We start from the raw sequence: 16,484 nt of genomic DNA, 5'->3' as shown, positions 1-16,484 counted from the left end.
CTCCCACCCCAATGAGATGGCCAACGCTCAGGGTCCACGTGGATGTTCTTGTCCCACAAGTCCTTTTGTGGAAGGGGAATGAATCAGCTCCGTCTTGCAGAAGGGCACTACAAGGCACTGTCAAACAGGCCCATGACATTTCTCACACTGCCAGATCTGTGGCTTTCCCTAAAGAGAAGGTTTGCTAGCAATATTTTATATCTTTTTTGTCCCTTTCAGAATAGGAGAGGGAGGAGGGAAACCAGCAAGAAGCCCTTGTAAACACTGATACAGCCCTAAGGGCTCCTCCATATTAAAGCTGATACAGCAGCCTAACTCCTACAGGCTGCAGTTGTGGTTTGTGTTTGCACTCTCTACTCTTTAATTACAACTGTTGCTGACAACTGTTTACAAGACCACTCGCAGCTCTGTCATGGAATTCAATTCAGATGTCAACAGTTACACCGTGAATGGGCTTAAAGCAAATGGGTAAAGGCCATAAACTTGACACCAGAAAGTGTAAATCTCAAAAAAACGAAGAGTTGGATTCCTCAAGGCAAGTGACATGGAGGCTCCGTGACTAGTGAAGACATCAGGGAACACCAGCTTCTGGTCTCCAAGGGGTGCATAAGCAGTGGTGTGTGTGCAGCCAGTTGATCAGTTGTTTTGTTTTCTTCTGCAGTTTGACATAAACACAGAACAAAATAATCTGCTTCATAAATAGGATTAAACCCTTCAAAACATCAAAACTTTGGCTTCTCATCACTTCCCAATGGTTTTTGCAAATGGGCCATGGATAAAAGAGACAGCAGCTGTAGAGCTCATCTCCCACCAAGACCTCCTTGGGCAGAGCTCCACGAGGAAACAGGAGTCAAAATGTACTAGGTGAGAGTTTACAAATGGGGAACCGAGGCACAGGAAGATTAATAATAATGATACTTAGCATTTATTTATTGCTTTAAATGGTCCACACCCTTTACAGACGTTGACCCTCACAATACCCTGGGGAGAGATGACTGGCTATTATTATCCTGTTTTTCACAGATGGGGACAAAGAGGCTGAAAAGTGGCATTTCCCAGGCCAGATAGTTGATAACTGGTGAACATAATTCTGTGCTTCAAGTTCAGCTCAATCACACCACATGCCTCATGAAAGAAAATATTGCAGTAATTCTCCTTCTGACCAACCTTGTCTTACTGTTTCTCATAGCTGCAGATGTGCAAAGTGTCTTTAGCCCCTCTGTGGAAGCTGTCGGTTCAAGGCCCAGCATGAGGTGGCTTCACCCACTGAGGACAGAGGACTCCTTTCCCTCAGACAGCCCTCCTGTCAGCCCTGCTGCCACCAGTGGTCCAAGTGTGTGTCCTTGCTGGGCTTGCTGCTCATATACATCTTACCACACCACCCATTTTATTGCTCCAGTGCTTCCCATAAAAATCTCCTCCTTTTTTCCCCTGCTTTTCCAGCTGAAGGAGGACCACACAGGGCTGCGAATGGGGCTAAGCAATGATTTCTAGGAGGATAAATAGAAAGAAGGGAAACAGCTACCAGGCAATGTTGACATAAGACTGAGTGGAAATTAAACAGTTTCTCACCAGCAGAGTGAGCTTCTGGAACAGACCAAGGGGAGCAGTAGTGGGGGTGAAAAACGAGGATGAAAAACCTCTCAGCCAACCTATGTAGTTTTGAGTCTGATAAATCTATAGGGGTGGCTGCTGGGCTCAGACCTGCTGATGAAAGAGGTCTCTCCAGCCTGGTACTCCGTCCATCTTCCTTGAAAGCACTGAGCTGTTCAGCTCCCAGCTGCCAAGGTTCATTTCTTTAAAACCTTGCCTGCCAAACAAGGCTGGGACACCAATGTGGTGATCAAGAAAATCACATTGCAACATTCAGCTCCAGCTCTGTTCCCAGCACTTTGCGAGCTGGTGTCTTCGTTTCCTGAAGGAATACTCCCTTCCCTCCTGTGGCAGGGGCTGCACTAGGACAGTCCCACTGCACTGAGGCCCTGGGATGCTTTGCCTGCAGTCGGTTGCTCGGGTGGCACTCAGCCTCCCTCTGTCACACCCAACTGCTCCAATTCATTTGGCTCTGCTACTGAAATAAATGAATAGCCAGGGTTTCCCTTGGTCGGCGTGCTCTGCAGACACGGATCACAGCCTCATTTTGTCAGGCTCGTGAAGGGGGTTGTAACAACAGCAATGGGAGCTGGTACAATTGAGTAAAACGTTGTGAAATTCAGTTCAAGAAGGGTGCAGACGCTCCTCGTCCCCCCAAAAATCGGTGATGCAGTGGGCATGCTTCCAGCCAGGGGGGGTGAAAGGGATGGGTCAGAGGCCACGTTCTCCCTCCTGACCACGAGGTGTGAGAGGCAGTGAAAACCCATCCATCAAAAGCAAGTGCGTGGTTATCGCAGAGGGAGCGCTCGGGGCTTTGTCTCCATGGCAGGTTGCAGTGGTATCGTTCAGGGTGTGAACACAAATTGCTGCAATCCCTTGGGGCCCTTCTTGGCTGGAAAAATGTGAGTCCTTAATGCCCATTAATTATCTCAAAGTAAGCTTGACGGGAAATGTGTAGTTTTCACATGAATCAGTGGGTTATATTAAAGACCAGCTCTGCATATATTATTTGCTGTATGATTCAGCAAAACCCAAGTATGCACTTAAGTTGAAACATGCTCTTGGAGCTCAGTGAACCCAATGGAAGGCTGCTAAAATGCTTGTGAATTGGAGCTTATTTAGACTGTGATTTAGGGATAGGCATCAGCAATCAAAAATTTCCAATATTTCACCTCATATTGCAGTACCTGAACATGTCCTTCTTTCCTTCTGGCTGGAAAACTCCTAGCACTGTGAGAATAAGTAAGTCTCAAACCTATAGAAGATTCAAGTTTGACTTGCTTAAAAGTCAGCAGAGCTTGTGGTCTCCATGCAGAGATGTGTCTTTTTTTCTGCAGGTCTAATTCAGCCCCTCACAATAAGGACTCATACTCCAGTTTCTGCTTTCCTGGAAACTCTTGCACTAGCAGACTGAACTGCTTTGTGCCAAGAGGCTATAAGGCACTGCCCAGATATCTTGGAGAACCTGTGAAACTGCTGTGTGCTTTTGGAAAGCACTAGCAGCCTTGGAATGACAAGTTACTGCTATAAAGTTGAGAAGAGTATCTCCTGATCATCTGTGCTTTTCTGCCTGGAATGTAGCAGGCATAAAGCATGCACCACAAGAAGGCAATTTCCCATAGCTCTTTTCTCCTGCCATAAGAAGATGATATAGGAGGGTCCCGGAGGAGGTAAACAAACCATCCTTTAAGCTGGAGCAGTCTTAGAATCATAGAATCATTAAGGTTGGAAGGGACCTTAAAGATCATCAAGTTCCAACTCCCCTGCCATCAGCAGGGAACCAAAAAAAGTCCTCTCATTGAGGATATATCAGATATTAAACTGATAAGAACAGATACTACACTTGCAGCTGGGGCAGCAGATTCTCTGTTCTCTCCTGCCCCATTTGGCCTTTGAATGGGCTCCTCTTCCTCGATGCAGTGTCAAGCCCCAGAACCTAATAACTGCTCTTTAACCTTAAAATATGACTGCACTTATGTGATCCTGTAATCATATCTTCCTGCAGACACCCTTTTCATGCAGCTTAAATATTTTACAAATACATGTCTAAGTACAAACCTATTGCATTAACTCTTGTATAGAGGGTACTTATTTTCAGCTAGGTGGCTGGGATTCCTGTAAGTATAATTTACCATGCAGTATCACAGAGCTGGGCTAAAATGCACAGCTTTTGCTAGCTAAAACACAATAAAATATGCTGCACTGTGTTTCACAGATGAATCACTTCTAAACCATGCCTTTAAGTACTGTCTGCCACTGCAGTTCCTTTTTGTGAGAGCTAAGGAAAAAGAGAGAAATTGCCCTTTAAATCTCTACAAAGCCTACCATTCAGAAAAAAAATTAGGGACATTTTTTCTTGGAGTCAGGTGGGTTATGTATAAGAAAGCCACACACAGCAGGTTTTATTGGGGCGGAGGTGAGGGGAATGTGTTCTCACTTATTTATTTATATTATGTTTATTCTAAGAATGTTCAAGGACCAGCTCATGAACAAAATGGCACCCAAAGTCTTTGAAGAGCAGCTGCTATCCAATGGGTGCAATCATTTTGTCTCAGCCCAAGCTGCCAGGACACCAGGGTAGAGATCCCAGTAGAGCAGAACTTCTAGATACTTGCTCTGAATTAGCTCCAAGAGGAGAATCAACGGCATGTGGACAAACTGGAGGAGTAGGTGAGGCAAATCACCAGCAGACAGCAAGATGTTCCCATATTCAGTAGGTGCCAAGTGCCTTATGCAGTCCCTGCTCCAAAACAGGACAATACTGGAAAGAACTACCTAAAGCACAAGTCATAGGGGTCATAGACAGCCTGAGGAGCAGACACATAGCTGGGAAACAGTCACACAAGATCCATGCCAAAGACCTTTGAACACCTCTCAATACCTAAAATCAAACTTAAGGTAAAAAAAACAACAACCCTAAGTTACAGAAAAGAGAGCAGTAATGATCTCCAATGAGATGTCTAGAGCCTGGCCAAAGGCTGTATATACCTCACATGTTTGGAAGGTGTGTTCTTAGTTTCTGCTACCAAATGCATCTCCCCTCGCCAGATCTGCAGGTTTTCTAGCATTCCCTGGCTTGCCTGCAAGCACCCTGGAGCCAAGTGGCAATTAGTCCCCGGGGGCTGCTGGAGCCCTTCAGAAACCCAAGAGTTTTCTGTAGATTGCAGCAGGTTGTTTCTAAGCCAGACTCCCCATGGGCTTTTCTATCTATTCTTTAAAGCTACCCTTGAAATAATGTAGTAAAGGCAAAGCTGGAACAACAGAGCTGTCACAGCTGGTGGCCACAGCTGCGAGTTTGGGCCAGGACACATTGTTCTTACTTCTGCAGATGCTTTCTGTTAATAAAACACTTAATACTGAGTTGTTTTCTTCTTTGAGAATCTACAGCATGAACAAAAACCAAGGTCAAAGAGAAAGTCCATTTTTTTCCTTTACCATTTTGGCAGGATAAACAAGAAACCAGGAATGCATCAGTCCCATCTGACATGAATATATAATGCCCCTGTTATTTACTGCCCATCAAAAGTTTTATCAAGACACAAGCTCAGGTTTAGAAAGATACCCAAAGGCCATTAAAATGCTCCCTGGTGGAAGAAAACTTGACCTTTGGGGCAGAGCAGCTGCAGGAATTATATATTCCTGGTGCAAGGGTGTACATGCCCATGTGGCCTGACCCCTGCAGGGACCAGCACCTGAGCTGCAGGTACCAGCTCCATGTTCCCTTGTCCACTGAAGGTACAATCCAGTATGGATGTAACTCCATCAAGTTTCTCCCCTTCCATCATACTGCAGAGAAGGCTCCTCTCCTAATTACATGAAAGCAAGTGCTGCAACTATTTAATCCTGAACCACAGCATCCGATTGAAGTGAAGAGCCACTGGATTGTGTCTCACTGCCATTGGTTCACAGGTATCTGAAAAGAATGTCATCAGAGGAAAAACTGAGTGTCAGCTTAGAGCCATTTTTTTCTGCCGCCTTCAAGGACAAGTGTGATTCAGGGTGACTGGAGATATTTTTCATGCCCCCACACTGCTCCCAGGCTTGCATGCAGCTCTGTGTAGCTTGGTGCAGCTTCCCACTTCGCTCCATCCACAGAGTTTTGGTTTTCTGCCTTGGGCTGCACAGCTGAGTGTGTCTGAGTACCAAAAAACATTATGAAGTTAGTTGGACTTATGCCTTCCTGGACATTTTATAAATAGTTTGAGACCACGGGGTTTCACTATGTCTCATGACTTCTCCAGAAGGAGAGTGAGTCAGAACTGGTCAGGGAAGAAAGCTGTTTTGTCTGGGACCCCCACTTCACTTGATTCAGAAGCTGGAAGGTGTATCTGACACTTCGCATGCATTTTTAGTTCATTTTCTTTAGTTACCTTGGTAATCTGGAAAAGGGAGGCATGGGAAGATAAGAATGTTTTCTTTTCTCTTTTTGACAAAACCAGAAAAAAACACGAAACCCAAACTCAGAATTATCAAGTCTCAGTTTTATGTGAGAACTGTCAAAAGGTTCCCCTGAACATCTGCATCCAGATGCTGGAGACTGTAACACCCACTTGCAGTGCTTCCCATTGAGCATCACCAAGTACCACCTCACCGTGTGCCCTGCGCTCACACCCCAATCCCACGCTCACAGCAGCACCAGATGAAGCTGCTGGATTTGCCTGCCTGCACCGCCTGGTGCCTGCATAATCCCTGCAGGAAGGCTGTGTGCCTTTGAAGGCATGCAGATCTCCACCCTGGAAACCTGACTCTGCTCAGCCTCTCTTTTAACCCCAGAGATTTATGTCTCCCCACCATTTTAAGTAAACTCTCTTCCAAGAGCACGACTGCAAAAGTAAGTTCGGGCATAAAGCTGTGTAAATTATACAGTTTGAGCTCCCTGGGGATTAGCAGGGTTTCTGCAGTCTCTCCACTACCCAAGCTCCCCTGTACACCCCATAATAACCTCCAGCTTCCTTCATGCTCCCTGACTCAGGGCCATAACTCAGACTGTGACCCTCTCTGCTCAAGAGGCCTCTTTGACAGCTCCTTGGCTTGCCTAGGGACCAGCCTTCCTGCAGAGCTCCTCGTCCCTAGGGAGGGACAAGGTGCTGGAGTCATGCAGGGTGGCTCGGTGCAGCAGTGCCACCCAAGGTGCCAGGAGAAGAGCTCTGCCCGCAAGACCCTCAGACACAGAAACCAGGAGACAGAGGTCAACCTGCTGTGACCTGCCTGAGACCTCCAGCATAGCCCTAAGGAGCCCCTCATTTGCCAGGGCTTGCAGCAGGAGCAGTGTGGCATGCCACAGAAAACCTCCCTGCCCATGGGCAGCTTAAGGGCAATCATAGAGAGAAAAAAACCTGTCCTGGGTTTTTTACGTACCTTCTACTGGAAAACATGCACCCGTTTATTTGGGGACAGTGAGCTGTTGCCTCAGGAGGCTTGTATGTTTTTTTAAGACCATCTATTTTACATGTGCCTCTTGAGACTGAGTAAAATTTGCCCTTGCAGCAAATTACTTCTATATAGATCAGAAATGGACCTTGCTTATTGCTTATTGATTTCATTAATGAAGAATGTGCACATGGCACAAGAACTGAGCTTTTGCACTACAAACACTTGTGTAATTATGAGAGAAGTACACATTAATGAGGGACCAACCATATTTTCCTTAAGTGCAAAGTGTATTTAAAAGGAGAAGAAGGCTCCTAGAGCTTTTGAAGTCAGAAGTTGTTAAACAGCCAGTGGCTGGAAATTTAAAATTCCTTCACATCAGGGCTCTTGGATCTGTGATCAATACGGATTAAGTCAGACCGGGCTTTTCAAAGCCTCTAGCTTTATTAACAAATAGGAAACTGAACTAGTGAGGCACTGTTGTAGACTCCTGTGAGATCTGGATGCCAGGAGAAGGATGAGGTGAGATACCATTGCCATTCCAGCACTGAGGCAGCCACACGAGCATCATACCAGGCTGACTTGACTACAGCCACAGAAATGAAATCTAGATGCTCATTTCCCTTCCTTTCATTCTTGCCTATCTCCTGATCACATGCCAGTCTGCAGAGGATGTTTCCTGCCAAATTTCTAGACACCCTGCTCCTAAGTGTGCTATTGTGGTACTCATTTCCCATCAGGAGCTCTCCGTTGCAGCACTGTGGCAGCCAGTACGTGGGATTTTGCTTCCTTGTTGATGACAGTGTTTTTCTCCTCTGCAAGGCAGAGGCCAGCCCAAGGGAGGATGATCTCTGCTCCCCTGGGGAGAAGTTTCTGTGGGACATCAGAGAACACCAGGTAAGGGAGGCAGAGGCTGACCAGACCAGGCAGCAGCCCTTGCCTGAGATGGAGGGAAGCTGCAGCTCAGATAGTCATCGAGTTACAACCTGCTCTGGAAGCAAAGATACAGCTGCAGGGCAGAGGGCAGGGAGGCCAGAAGAGACAACTACTTTGCATTTGCTCCATTTGCAAAGTTCAATGTACCTGTTTTTATTTTAGTAAAACCTGGTCCAAGGGTCTGGGGCTTTTGTTTGGTTTTGGTTTTTTCTTTAAGCTTAAAGCTTCACCCTCTGCTCTGGGGACCTCAACTGAAGATGGAACAGGTCTCCTTCAAAGCTCTGAGTCAGGATGCCACTTCAGGGAACTTCTGCAGGTGCTTCCAGAGCCTTTTGCAGAACTTATTTCTGCTGCTACTGAAAGCCTCAAGCTATAAAGCCTTTGAGTTATAAATGAAGCAGGATTGCCTCTGCTATGCATTCATATCACAAAGCAAGTGGACTGATTTGTAAAAAGAGCACTATGTGTTACATGAAGGTCAGCTGCTCAATTTTCTGCACATCTGGACCCACCTGAGTGCTTGCAGATCTGCTTTTTCATGACATCTGATCGCTATGCAGAACAGCTCATCAGGCTGCAGAAAGCATGGGTCTGCCTGTGCACATCAACTCGGTATGCAGGACATCACCCGCACTCAGCAGGCTGCGTTTCTTGTAGCAGCACCACTTGACACAGCAGGCTCATCTGTGCCCACTGGCAGCAATCTCCAAAACATCAGCCAACAGCTGGAGCCTGCTCAGGTCAAAGTCCCTGTTCCCCCTCCATATAATCTCGTACCACACCGTGCCCAGCCCTGGAACAGAGACAGGCTCAGGGACCCACCTCTGTGCTCTCCGAGAGCTGCTATAAAGAAATGTCTGGTTAAAGGGTTACAAGACAGTATCCACCAGCTTCTACCACCTAAGGAGCACAAAAGAATTTAAGATTATTTCCCTTTCTGGGCAATTTTCCACTTGAGTATGGACTGAATAAAGTGATAGTTCCGAGGCCCACAGAGGCAGCAATTCTATAAAAGAGGAGCAAAGATTAAGAGCTTTGCTCTGATCAGACTCAGAAATCAATTTATTCTTCTTGTAGCCTTCTTTTTATTTACCAATTTTTGCAGTTTGACTAGAGTTATAAATATGCTGCCTTTGGAGGAAAAAAAAAAAACAGACTCCTGCAAAATTAAGAAATGCAGTCCCTTTCTATCTGGCAGGTGCAAGCTACCAAAAGAGATTTCCTTCTCAGCAGACACTGCATCCCAACACCGTGGTTTCATTTACAATATTTCCTGCTTCAATGAGCTAAGCCCTGTTGTTGCCACATCTTTGAATTTACGATGTGGTCAAGAGTTTGTTATTTTCTTCTCTGCCTTCCAATTGCCTTTGTCTCACTCGGGTGATGAGCGAGGCTGAGGTGATTCATCTGGCTGGTGGAAACTGCTCTGCATCTTAACCGAGTGGCAGCTCAAACCTCCAGGAACCCCAGTAGCATGTCTCAGCCAGAGATGCATTTTAATGACAAATCGCTGAGATGCACCCGGCTCAGAGCCCGAGTCTGTTGTCCTCGACACAACATCATCGCATTGACTAGCGGAGCAAAATGTTTTATGTTGCTGTGAAAGGAACCGACACGGCTGGAGACTTAATCATTTTGGATTCATCTTGGCATGACGCCACTAGTGCGTATAAATGGAGCGTTTAATGTTTAATGTGCTGTTCTGACTGAGCTGTGACCTTCGTGCGCAGTTGCATGTTGGGGATTTCCGATGCCATGTCACTACAAGAAACACGGTCACTGACACCGCTTGAAGTGGGTGAAAACCACGCAGGCTGACAGAGGAGCCAGCCCATCTGAGGGCTGGGACCCACAGGCTAACTGGAGGGCTCCACTGCTGGCTTTGGCAGCACGAGGTCGTGATGCACATCGTGACACTCTAGGATGTGATTTCACTGACTGTGGTGGTCTGTTCCTATTAAAAACTTAAGAAGTTCAGAAAGGACATCCCTCTGATAGCACATCACTTGGTTTGAGCAAATATTACAATCTGGAAAATAAGGTAGCACCAACTGCAGAAGACTGCTCTTCCTCCATTGCACTCCAGGTCAGCTTTCCACAGCTAGAGACCACAGTAAGAGGAGACTAGAAGTCCCGCATCCCTGCCAAAGCATCAGGATACCTGGATGAGGAGACCTGAATCTCCACCTCGCATTGCGCAGAAGTAGAATAGATGCTAAAATATTATGGAAATCGAATCAAAAGGAAATGTTTATTTTGTGCATATATTTTTCTTCCATGCCTCTTCCCAGCTCAGCATAATGACAGACTCCCAAAACATGCAAGCTTCCTGAGGATGCCTTTATCAGTCAAAACAGGGATTGTCTGCATCGTTCCTCTTTCCCTCTGCCAGATCATTTTTATTGGCTTGCTTGGTTTCCGCTGCGTGTGCTTCTCGCTTCTCCACCAGAGGAAATGAGCAGCAGACATGCTAGGCGTGAGAAAGGTATTAAAGAGAAAGAATCAAAAAGCACTTCATGCAAATTAACCTGGGATCAGATTCAGCCTAGCCACTGCTCCCTATCTGATGTCATGATTGGTTTTTATGAAGTAGCTAAATCCTAGGAGGAAATTCCAAATGTTGATGGTTGTATTTTGTCCCAGCATGGGTCAGAGAGAACACAAGGCAAACATCACCCCCATGCTTTGTCCCAAGGAGACAGCACTCTGATTTCCTCCTGTCCTGAGAATTAGGTATAATTTGTTGCCTGAGAATTTCAAATGCAACTAATTTAATATCAGAGCACTAAATACCATCAGATGAACAATGGGGACATTTGCTCATTATTAGCATGGGCTGACTTTTAACCTACATGATGGAAGGGAAATGCCTCTGAATCATCCCAATTCTGCTGTCAGCAAGGATGCTAAGAAGGGAGCAGCCTTCTGGAGAGTCTCCTGCCATGGAGCCACATACAAATAAATGGTGATACTTAGCAGAACAAACAGAAAGGTTGGCTCTGCGGTGAGGAGTTTCCTAGTGGGAAACGGTTCAGAGCAGACTGAGGCTCACTGTGGTTTCTGTTTGCAAGTTCCATCAGCTTTCTTCTCCAGGAAGTGCTTGTGCATGCCCTGTTCTCAGGAATATATATATTACGATACATAATTTAACGTCTCTGGGAGGAAGTTCAGCTGGGTTCCTCACTCAGGCTCTCAGCTGAATGGCTCAGAAGGGTTGTTGTGCCTCATTCAACCACTTCCAGGCCCAGCTGTTTCTCAGGCTGAGAAAGGCTGTTGCAGCCTAACGGCCTTCCTTGCCCCTCAGGTCTTCAGGGAAAGAATAATTTCTTTATTCCTCTCAAACTACTCACACAGCCTGTGGTCTGGTTGCACATCCCTCAGCCCTCACCAGCTCTGGGTGCAAGGAGCCGAGTCTCACAAGGGTCAGAGCTGGACACATTAATCTAGAGCCAGATCTAATGAACTAAAGGCAAAGTCCCTTTGCCCAAAGCCCCACTGAGGCAAGAGACCATGGGCACATCCACATTCCTACACAAGAGTGCATCTCATTTGCATTTGAAAATATTCCCTGGTTACCATTTTTTTAGGAAAAAAAGTAAATCATACAGAGTGGATTTTAGAATAAAATACTATTTCAGAAAAGAATAAAGTTGGGATTTTGCTGAGGCCAGAGGACCTAGATAAAACCACTGAAAAATGGAACAGTGCTCAGCTTACCTGACGATTGGGCTTATCTGGATTGTCTGTGGGTTTTCCTTTGTCTCCAAGCCAAAACTTGAGAAAACCCCTGCAGCAAAAATCTTGTCTGCACTCTTCAGTTTTCTTTTCTTCCTACCCTCATCTCCTGCACTGTGTGTTGTGAATAGCTTTTTTACCCCTCCTCCCACTATCCCATTTATCAGCGCAGCACTGGTTTTGTTAAAATAATGATACATTTCTAGAACTGGGCTCCAAGCCTACTTAGGAGGATTAACAAATCTTATGTCTTTTGTTCAACAAACAGCAGTAAGACGGGAGTAAATCTAGGAAAGAGCTTCAGACCCTGACCTCCCAGATGAGACCAGGTACCAACACACATCAGTTATGGCAGCTTCTCTGAGCAGTGGGGACACTGAGCTGCTGTGAGGCCCTCTCAGTCAGGTGCCCATGCCCATCCTAGCAGATAAAACAGAGAAGGGAAAAAAGCAATACCTAGCAAAGCCCAGGCAGGGACCCCATCTGCTTACCAGAGGCTTAAGAATATTTTGAGCAAATCAGAGCTGGTCGTGTTGGTCCAAAGAACAGGAGGACACTTGAAGTGTTTGCAGATGGCTCACGTGGAAGGACAAAGTGGTGCACGTACCTGGCTGCAAGGAAAGCAGGTCCCTGGCAGAGTTTCACTGGAGAAAGAAAAGGAGGGATGCACAAGAGGATAAAGCAGAGCCCCAGGTCTAGCTATGAGCTTGGAATAAAGGTGACTCCAGTCTGATGACATCAAAGAGAGGAGAGGCAGGTACTTAGGCCTCATCTTCGATGTAACTGCAGCAGTAGCTACAGGGACAAAATGTCAGCTCATACAAAGGTTAATTCGTACCAGGAAGAGCAAGAAGTGAACAGAGGATGGCAGAAAGATGTGAAATGAGAAGAGCAGCTGACTATGCATACCCTGACATGGGATGCATTGCACTGTACTTTAGAGACATCTCTCTGTGCTCCCCCCAGCCTGGTGACTCTGGATACCCTTTATAGTCACAGGAGAGAAAGAGACCCACTTACAGCATGATTCATCTGACCTATTTTAGACATTTACTCCAGCATATAGTGACTCATGTCCTTGGGGTGCCCATTTCTTTCCTATAAACAAGAGTCTAGACAAGTAACTCAGATGTAGACATCCACAATTAGATGTGGATTTGGACAGATGAATTCTGGCTCTAATGTTCAAACAGAAATCAACCTACAAGCTACACCAAAGACAGCTCTGGTTAATAGCCACGATAGGGAAGAGAAACAGGGTCATTCAGTCTTTTTGATGGGGCGTTGCTCCCTGCACAAACCGCTTAAAGCACTAGCTAAAAAGCACTAGCTAAAAGATTAACTATCCTGTGAATGGCTGTGATAGTACTACTGGAAAGGCAGCAGAGATCAGCAAAAGGAGATTCATTATTGCAACTATTTTTCTAACCTGCACCTGTGTAAAATTAACCGGTGTCAGAGCCCTTTTCAATCAAAGACATTTGGCAAAAGGAAGAAAAATCAAATGACTTTGTCATGCAGTTGGCTCTTGGAGTGGGTTGGTAATGGCATGGATGGGTGTCTGGCCATGGGCTTCCACTCTCCCAGACTTTGGGAAGCCAAAAGAAAAGCTGATGCCAAGCCACTTGCTAATCCCAAGGGTCCCTCGTACTGTCAGCACAGCTGGTGCTGTGCTTTGTAACATGGGGCTCTCGGGAGCTTCTTGGGGCTGGGCTATCTGGCAGGATCTCAGGAGGCTTTAGGAACCTACAATGTGGACAAAAATTCAGGTCAGACCACTGGGGAGGCTTTTTGTTTTGGTAAGTTTAAAGTGCTTCTCATTTCAGCCTGTCAGTCTGATTTCCTATGGCTCATACATTCACACTGTCTCTGTCTCCCTCAGCAGCTTTGAACTTATTGAGCAATTTCAGCCAAATTTGACAGAGAGATAACAGCCTCAGAGACGACTCAGTTCCTCAAAGGTTTGCAAAAATAGACACCCACCTAAAGGAGAGAGACATTATGAGCAACCTCAACTGAACAAAAGGCCACAGCATGTGCTCAGCCTTGATTAGACACCAGACAATCCACAAGGGACAGAGCCATTGCAGAATCCCTTGGCCCCAGCACTGGGGACAATTTTCCTGAACTCTCCAGCAAACCAAGACCAAACCAGGGCCAGTTTAACCCAGCAGCCACAGAACCCCTGGGTTATTCTGTAAGTGCTTTTTTAACAATTAACTGAAGTTTCAATACATAAAGTAATTTCAAATTTTAAAAAGTGTTATGTTTTAATGTTGCAATGGCAGTTTCAACTGTGTCAATTCAGGATATCTGTCTCACTGAGCTGAGTCTTGGAAGGGAAAAGTAAGCTTTTCTGATTTAAAGTGTTTGATGGGAAGGTTCCCCAGCAGTTCCTGCCATCCCACCCCTCAGTGCAGCAGCCTTCTGGGCAGTATTTCCTGGGCAGCACCAGCCAGTGCAGGGAGCATGCCACAGCCCTTGCTGCTGGCACTGGCTGGCTTATGTCCCTGCCCTGTCCTCCTGGCCCAAGCGGTGGGAGCAGAACCAAGTCCATCCGGCCAGTGTCAGGGTATCATTATGGGGAAACAGAGTTTTATCAGTTTATACAAAACCTTGCAACATCTGGGCATGGGAGAGGCAAGAGCTCTGAGACTGAGGAGTGAGAACAGCATCTGCAGCATCATCTGATTCCTGTTGTCACTTCTCAGCCCTCCCCTTTCTTCCCACACCACCCTAAGCTGCAGCACCTGCAAAAGCCCCCAAACAGCTCTGCTGTCCTGGAGGAAGCAGTCACTGTACAACAGCAAGCACAAGGTTCTGGCTTCCTCAGTTGCTGCCCCTAGCAGGAATGCAGCTTCCAGCCCTGTACACCCACTGCCTGGGAAATTCCTCCAGGCTGCCCCTCCAGTGACCCCCACGCAACGGGTTTTTATTCCCTGTCTGACCTTATCACTCCCAAAAGTGGCAGAAGCCGGAAGAGGCCAGAAATATGTGCTTGCAGCAGGCTGCCACAGTTCTAGCTAAAAACAAAAAGTCATCACATATAGGAGGCTGACTCTGATGGAAGAAGCACATAAAAAGTTCCAGACATCCTGAAGTGCTGAGACGACATGAAGGCTGTCGGCCACGCTGAGAAAACACAGATAAGCCAGAAACCCCCCCTTCCTTGCTGGCCAGAGCTCTGCAAGCTGGAGGAGAGCTCAGCCACTCTGGCCAGGGCTGCCTGGTTGCCAGAAATTGCTAAACAGCTGCCAGGGGAACAGCAGGCAAAGGAGAGATGCTCTTCCTAGGCACCTCCTATGTCATTTAGACACACACCAACCACATAGATGTCAACTTCTTTTCAATACTTCTGTTTCCCCCCAGCAGAGCTTCTCCTGCAGTTCAAAAAGCATGAGTGGTGCATCTTGCTACCTCATTTATTTAAAATGAGCTCTTTGCTGGTATTACAGAAACAAACCTCTCTCCCCTTTGTAGCCATAACGTTAATGGACAGGATCAAAACCCCAAAGAACACAAGGCTCTCCCACCAGCTCTACAGCAACACTGTTCCATCCACAGTGACCACAGGTCACCACCATCCACAGGTACCAAAGATCATACCACATTCGGCCAGGCTCTCTCAGATGACCACCCAGCACTCCCTGCTATCCTCTGTTCCCAGAAGACATCAGCATCTCTGATGGCACGTCAGGGTCACAAAGCATCCTCTGAAAACCACAAGAAGTTGGCTTTGCTCAGCCAGGGGAGCAGCAATGGAGGAACCTGCTGGGGGGAAAACGGGGGGTGCAGAGCTTGCACAGATGTGCTTGTGGATGTAGGAGACTCTGAGTTTACAACAGTGGCTTGTAATGGTTTCTTACACACTATTGTGCTGATTGATAGCTTACCACGGAGCTGTTAACACAGCAATATCCCAGCCCTATTTACAGACATCTCTACACATTTACTTTGTCACAAGTAAACTCTGCACACAGCAATAAAGCTTAAGGTAATGACTTCTTCAGCACAAAGCCAGCAATTTCCTGTCAGCTTGGTTTACAAATGGCTAACTCTGGGGTTAATTTTCAACAGTGGCTCCAAAGATGGCTATGTAAAATGAGAATGAGGGGAAGGAGAAACTCCAGGTTGTCACTCTAAGCTGCAGCATCACTGCTCTGAGCTGATCCACGCCCATACACCTGTGTCCTTGCCTACAGACATGAAATTCCGTCCACCTTCCACCACCAGCACAGCAAGTGAGTGTCAACCCCAAGTCTCAGACTAATTCCACAGGTTAACATTTTCTTCACCCTTCTCAAAAACGACTTCACTGTTACACAGCTGAGAAAACAGTGCCATGACATGAGGGGAGACCACAGTGAGCTTCTCCTCCAGAGGCCTTCTGCATGGAGCCAGGCATCTCTGCTCCCTCCTCCCAGCAGGACACAGCAGTGGCTGTGTGACCAGGAGTGCACCGCAACCCACACTCCTCCACTGCTGGAGGCAGCTCCACCAGCCCCACAGCCACACACAGGTGTACAGCACTGCCTGCAGCAGAGCAGCATGAACCAGCCTGTGAGTACCTGCATGGGCTCCAATGCTCTTTTCTGGAGCATACAGAGACAGCAGCATGAAGCCATAAACCAGCAAGCTGGGCTGCAGAGAGCTGCACACACTCCAGCCAGCTCACTCCCTGCATCAAGGGAAACAAAGAGGGTATTATCACTCTCTCCTCCATGCATCAACCTTCACCTGCTGAAACTAGGAGCTTAAAATCTCCAGTCTCCTTCTATAATTAGTGCAGAGAGAGGATGTCTGAGAACAGGAGTCTATTTTAGGTGTGTGAGTCACCTTCCAAAGACACG

General features: G+C 46.7%; 1 protein-coding gene and 1 pseudogene across 1 annotated transcript in view; both read right to left on the bottom strand.

The window, feature by feature from the left end:
• Positions 1 to 16,484, bottom strand: part of DGCR8 (DGCR8 microprocessor complex subunit) — a 1,090,394-nt gene that overhangs the window by 78,740 nt on the left and 995,170 nt on the right. The window lies entirely within an intron of this gene.
• Positions 3,383 to 3,439, bottom strand: LOC127391591 (uncharacterized; annotated as a pseudogene).

The sequence above is a fragment of the Apus apus genome, chromosome 16 (genome assembly GCF_020740795.1).
Source record: "Apus apus isolate bApuApu2 chromosome 16, bApuApu2.pri.cur, whole genome shotgun sequence".
NCBI classification, from domain to species: Eukaryota; Metazoa; Chordata; class Aves; order Apodiformes; family Apodidae; genus Apus; species Apus apus.
Note: the sequence above shows the minus strand (reverse complement) of the source record. Positions and strands in the feature narration are given on the sequence as shown.